The following is a 6968-nucleotide window of genomic DNA, read 5'->3' on the forward strand; positions in this document are numbered from 1 at the left end:
CTATACACGTAAATATTGTAAAATTTTACTTGAGAAATTTTACAATAACTGATTTTGTGTTCATGTTGTTTTATAAAATCAAATGCTGTCAATTTTTATTGGCAGCATATGTTGGATGTTAGAGATTATCAAATCCTTTCAATAGATAGTGTTATCTTAATCGTAAATAATCAACTTTTTTTCTATTTCGATTGTTTTCCGTTTACCTTCGATCACCGTGACAATTTTCGCGATGGACCTGTAAACGTTTCACTGTTGCTGCGCTGATCGTTCAAACGTCACTTTTCTCTGGATCATCCACCAGAATAGTCCGGAAGGCGAGATACAGCTTTTTTCGATCATGTCGAGTCACTTGTTATCGCGAGACATTCGTTGACATTCGATCGGAATGGTTAAGGATAAAAGCACTCTCGTGAGTACGTCCGGATGTCCAGCGCGTATTGAGGTCAATCTAATCACAAAACTGTCACATAGTCACGCTGTTCCGCGGCACGATGAGCGCGCAGCCGGATTGTCTTTGCGGTTCTGTCTGACAGTTTAAAAGCCGAATCGAGCGATCGATCGTCGGAGATACCACAGTTCGTGGACTGCTCGGGTAGTCGCCATTTTTACGCTATCGAGAATTTGTTTCGTTTACTAAACAATGCGTCGTTCTCAATCAGTTTCGGTTCTAATCCTTTTTATTATATAACTATTGATTTTTTTACTATTTATGGTTACTACTGCCGCAAATATTTCGAGCTTTAATTTATCGTAATTGTAAAAGTAATATGGCACGAAATGGAAATATTTACCAAATATACTTGTTGATTTTGATTTTAGATTATTTTTCATTTTTCAGTTTAAAATAGAATCAAGAGGACATGTAAATTGAGAAAAATAAATTCATCACTCGCGTCGTTCTCTTCGATGATTTTTAGCGTTACAGTCACCAGAAGCGTAATCTCGATGAATATAATTTTCGATACTGTAGCTTCAGAAAACTGTACCTTACGCCAATTGTGCGACATCCATTGTCGTGTATAATTCGCACTCATTATATCGAACAAAACAACGTTGTGCCAGCGGTCCGCGCGTTCATCATACGAGATAATTACGTTCTCCTCGACGCGCGTTGACGATTTCCCTTCACACGCACTCGCGCGCGATCGCGACCGCGCAGTATACTGTTTTCCCTATTCGCGCTTTTTCACGACATCACTTTCCGCGGGCTTATCAGGTATCCGATACGGAGCAGGCTGGACCGCGGTATCAAGAAGAAGGTACTCCGGGCAGGTTGTCTCGCGCAACTGTGGCCGCCGCGGGCAGCAAATTGCCTGCTTCCGGGCCTCATTACATCACTCTGTTACTCTGTTAACGGCTCGCCGGAAACCCCTCTGCCTACCTCGTCTAAACTCTCGTCTCGCATATATATATATATATAGATATATATATATATATATCTACACACACATATCATTTAAACGCATCGTCGCGGACACGACACAGGCGCGCGCGATTGCACGCGAGAGGGAGAAAAACCCGCCCGAGACCACCGGGAAAACGCCTTCCGATGCCGTGTGAGAACCGCGTCGCGACGCTTTATTTCCCGTCGATAAATTAAAAATCAGTTATAGGAAATGGTCATGTCGTAAGACGAAGCGGAATAGAGCACGATGCAAGTTTCAAAATTAAGAATCGTGAGAAATAAGAAACAATAATTTTTTTAGGAATATTTTACGTGGTTAAAACAAATTGTAATTTTTTATGTGCAGCAAAACTGAAATTTGTAACGATCGATGTAACGGTATCATTGAATGAATTAGCGCAAAGTAATTTTTTCAAAGAAGAATCTTTCTGCATTGTAGATCTTTGAGAGCAAAAATAGGATATAATTAACTAAACACTAAAACTTTATATTTGTATATTACAAAATTATTTTAATTATTCATATTTATATTTCTTTATATTGCATATATTTATGTAAAAATAGAAGCAGGCGATAGAATTATTTTATTTTATAAATGAAGATGAGTCCAATAAGATTAAACAAAATAATAATATTAAAGAATATATTTCTCGTGATGATGCAATGAAATTATTCATGCAAACGTTTTGCGAGCGTATATAAATTATATCGAAACGTGTGATTTTTTTCGGTGAAAATGTCCCAGTTATAAAGGATATGCGTTTAAAAGCACGTTTTTCCTCGTATGCGGATGAAAAATTTGCTTTTCTCTAAAAGAAAAAAGAAAAGAAATACATATAAAACGGTGATCGCGATGCGTAACGCGCTAAAGCAAGGGAACGACGCGGACGTAGCGGCCGGTGGACACGCGCGGTAATTTCGCGTTGGTCAATGCGTGCGCCCGCCGTTTAGCCCGTAAAACGTGCGTGGCGACAGACGCGGAGACGCGTCATGCGTAAGGCTCCGTGAACGGAATTATAGGGCTACGTCGCGCGACGCCAAAGCACTTCCGTTCGCGCGAATTGAATCTTCGGAATCCTTGCACCGGGCATCTACAGATCCTAATTAATACTTTGTGTAAATTGAAATATTTTGTGTTTGTGAATGTACTTTTAATATTTTAATCATGAGATTTACATTATTTTCCGGGATTTTTTTTATCTTTGCTTACGATATCGCCATCAATCTCCTTGTTTCCTTTAATTACTTGTTGGAGTTACTACGGTTAAACGAAATTGGAGTCTTAACACGAGAAAGAAAATAATTACAAGGCAAATATAAGATTATCATATCATATAAATCATGTTTAAATAATATTTATAAACCTCTCTCAATTAAAAGTTCCAGAAAATTAACATGATAAAAATGAAAGTTTTTAATATTTTTTATTTTATATTTGCGAGATTTATCACAAATCTCATTTATGTTTTGAGAAACGTAAATGACGAGTTATAATATAATTTTTATTTTCTCAATTTAAGCAAGAATATAGCTTAAGGCTTAAAAGATTGAACGAGCAAAACGGTTTTTTCAATTTCTCTTTTATTGTATTTAAAGATCTGGCTTGTTATTGTTTATGTTTTAAAAAGAGGATGCAAATTGAGTAGTTACTAATACATAAAATGGATTATTGATTTATTAGTGAATAATAAAAAAAAGATATACGAATCTATTACTTATCTTATCTTTATTACTGGTACACCAAAAACTTCTATCAATGTATCAAATGGATGAAAACTTAATTAGCACGTCTGATCAATCAGTTGAACGACGAATCTGTAGATAAATACGAAATATCGAAGAAAGCGCTCGTAAAACCGCCATAAATCCGCGTGTAAAACAATGCAAAACGATCGCGGTCGCTCTCGGTGTTATCGATATTGTTCCATCGGCGAGAAGCACCGGTGCGACGGAAGCGCTCGGCCGACAATCTTCGGTTTCCTCTCGTCGGGGCGTTCTTTCTCCGAACTTCTCTCCAGCGCGTAAAACGTTCCCGATCCGAACCGCACCAACCGGAAGCACGAAACGTCGCACACTTACCGTCAGTGCGGGGGTCCTACGTGGTATCTTGTCCAGCACTGTCAGATCCAGTTCGATCCCCGAGATATCTCCCACGATCTCGCCGACGATATATACTCGATGGACCGCGAGTCTTGCGTTTTATCCCCAAGATCTCTCCAAGATCGTCCAAATCGTCTTCACGTTCACTTTGAATGTTCACTGCGGCGTCCGTGCGGAAGTCCGGGAAAAATCAAGAGGGATCGTTTTGCGGAATCGACACTGAAAATCGCGACGAATGGATGAACGTGTAACGCGCGGGGGAGAGTGGATACATGCACTCGTCGGAGCGTGGATGTCAGACCGGTGACTTGGTTCGATCGTTCGCTCGCTTGCAGGGATATCCCGAGAGTTTGTCAGCGCGCGTGGACCACCGTGGCGGACTCGGCCGCGGTACGACGGACGCACATTTGGCAGCGTCGTTATCAGTCGCGGTCCGACGATTGGCTGTATCGGAGCCTGCGCCGGTACGTCCTCCGCGGGGGGGAAAAAGCGAGCCGCGCGCGAGAGAGACGGCGTGACGGAGAGGTGAGGGTGGATGACGAGGGTGGAGAACGGAGAGGGAGAAGAGGACGCGCGGGGTAGATTCCCGCTCTCGCCCCCGGACACGGACTCTCCGACATGGAGCGGCTCCTTAGAGGCGGGATCATCCACCAGGCTGCTCCTTTCTCTCTCTCTCTCTCTCTCTCTCTCTCTCTCTCTCTCTCTCTCTCTCTCTCTCTCTCTCTCTCTCTCTCTCTCTCTCTCTCTCTCTCTCTCTCTCTCTCTCTCTCTCTCGCGCGCGCATACACTCACACACATGCACTCACACATTCTCTCTCTCTCTCTCTCCTCTCTCTCTCGATTTTCCATTGTCCCTCATCGTCTTTCTCCACCCTCGTTCCGCTACTGTCTCCTTCGGCCTCACCCCGCTTCGCGTTTGAGGAGCGTAGGTGGGAAACACGGCGGAAGGCTTCCCGCGGAGCGTCATATGAGACGCGCGCGATATCCCACGGTGCTTTTATTATTATTGATGCCGTGGATACCGACGTTAAGCGTGATAAGCGCCCGCGGAGACGAGCGAGAAATGGATTGACGCCGATCGCGCGGTGCGTTGTCAGGGCTGATCGCGCCGACACACCAAGCCTGGTGGACTAGCCGCGCGAAGGCACCTCCTCCGCGCGGAAGGAGCTGAAAGGTAATAACAAAGTACACGTTCCTACACGTACCGCGATTCAGGTGCCGTCAGCGATTTTCCGTGAGCGACACGGATGTGCTTTTGAGGTAACAGCGGCGAGTTATTTTGAGAAAAAGGGATGGAAACGGGAGAGATTGACGGCGATGGAAATAAATCGACTCTTGTCGAGGTTTAGGCCGTAAATTAGGAGGCTGCTACTGAAAAAGAGGATTTCGTATTTTGTATGAAATTATTTCTCTTTCGATATAATTCGAACTCCCCCACCCCCTCTTGAACTACATTAATCATAGATATCACATTTTTATGGTCTCCTTGTGTGTGAACTCTTGGTTCATATTTATTAAAGATATGATATTCTTTAATACGACGAAGAAAGAGACAAGTTGCCGATATTGCAGTATTTATATTAATAGTTGTAGAAAACTAAAATAATTTTGAGATGCATCTATTGTCAGGTAAATTAAATTTTTATCATAACAGCTCGTCGGTCGAAGCATAAAGCAAATAAGTAAATAACAATTGTTTAATTTTGTACTTTACTTTGACCAGAAAATTATTTAACATTTTTTCCATGACGAATCAAATCCATCTGTTCGCTATCCTTCGTGGCTTATCACACAGGATGAAAACAGCATATAAAAATGATGCAGAACAGAGAAGTAAAAGACAAGCGAAAGAAAGAACGGAGGAAAGACTATTTATTGTATACTCTGAAACTAAAGAAGAATCTCAAAGAGAGAGTGGCAGGGAGACAAAATGGATCTATGCCTAGAAGATCGTCATGACCGTTGGTCGATGACACGGTTGAAATGTCCAATTTGTTTGATTAATATATCAGCGATATCGCGTGATCTTCGTGCGAGATCGGTTCGCCGTGCGAATAGCGAGCCGTATCTGCTTGTACTGAAAATTATCTGATCCACGCGGTGGAGTAACAACGGGGGCGCGACAGGCCGGACACGTGCCTGGTATACGATTTTCAAAGGGCAGCCCGGGCATGGGGTAGCATATATTCATACGTATCGCGATAATAATGTATCGTTATCGCCGCCTTCGTTAACCAACTCGCGCGCCATCGGCAACGGCGCGGCGGCGGCGGCGGCGGCGGCGGCGGCGGCGGTGGCGGCGGCAGTGGCGACAAAATCAATGCTTTGATTTAATAGAATTCCGTTTCGTTATATCCCGCACATTGCATAAAATTCGCGACTTATATAAATATACACGCGTGCGAGTGTCAAAAATTTTTACGCACTATGAGAAATCGACAATCGTCCGCTACGCGTTGATGCGATAAAAATAATGAAGTTAAATGTGAAGATGTTTGCTAAAAACAAAACAGAAAAAGGAAATACTGTCATCATGATGCAATGTTTAATTTTTGCTGATTCTAAAGGCGTCTTCCATTGGGAAAAACTCACTGGCACTCAGTGTCTCAGTTTTTGAGTTTTTCAGAAACATGCTCACTAATTCCACCAATGAAATACGCTTCAAGCACTCAGTGCTGCTAGTGCCAGTGAGTTTTTCCCAATGGAAAACGCTATATAACCTATACTAAAATCTAAGCTATTCTAAGTTATAGTAAAATAAGGGTGAGCCATCAACGCTTTTATTTTTCTCGAATTTAATCATACAAAAGTATATAGACTGAATTAATAATTACAAATTGATTGAAGCATAAATTGCAATGTAAGTGCTTTTTAACATGTCGAGTATTTTTAATGCAAACTATATAAAATAGATTTATGCCCTAAAATTCTCCTTGTTTAATTTCAAACTTATGAATTTTGCGTTTAGTGATTCAACATTAATGTATAATACATAATCGATTACGTTTACAAAATATCTGTCACAGAAAACAATGATAAAATTTTCAGATTAGAATGCTATAAATAGTAAAAAAATATTCTCACTAAATCTATTATTTAGTCTATTGATTATTTTTATTATTAGCCAATTGCGCTTTTATTTCCCTATTTATACTTCTATAAACTTCTATAAATTCATAAAAAGTTGATTGTAAGATTGTAAGTTTTCTGATTTATTTTAATATTAGAATAGAGATTTATATTTGTACGTTAAAGTTTGGTTCTATCGGTATTGTTTAAACGGTTCTATCGCAGATTACTTTTATATATACTTCAGACACTCCTAACGACGGTCATCGCCGTTGTTCCGCTTCCTATGACCGCCATGAATAATGTCGTACCTCTTCGTTCATGCGTAAAGTTTCCGATCGTCGGACGAGAAGCGGTGTCAATCGTGCGAGAAACATCAATGCATTGTACG

The 6968-nt window shown here is 41.2% G+C and overlaps 1 protein-coding gene across 4 annotated transcripts in view; it reads right to left on the bottom strand.

The window, feature by feature from the left end:
• The window catches only part of Ets65a (DNA-binding protein D-ETS-3), a 54074-nt gene extending 50068 nt beyond the window's left edge, over positions 1 to 4006 (bottom strand). The window contains exons 1-2 of one of the 4 annotated variants that reach the window (XM_071700016.1): positions 990 to 1469; positions 207 to 613 (exon numbers count right to left, since the gene is read on the bottom strand). The gene's annotated coding sequence lies outside the window, so the exon portion shown is untranslated. Of the gene's footprint in view, positions 1 to 206; positions 1470 to 3487 lie in introns of those variants that run through there. The other 3 variants (XM_071700006.1, XM_071700025.1, XM_071700033.1) reach the window with 3 other exon arrangements.
• Positions 4007 to 6968: the final 2962 nt, after the last annotated feature.

Source organism: Temnothorax nylanderi, unplaced genomic scaffold (assembly GCF_030848795.1).
Source record: "Temnothorax nylanderi isolate EJ_2023f unplaced genomic scaffold, tnyl_v1.0 TNYL_tig0002_pilon, whole genome shotgun sequence".
Lineage (NCBI taxonomy): Eukaryota > Metazoa > Arthropoda > Insecta > Hymenoptera > Formicidae > Temnothorax > Temnothorax nylanderi.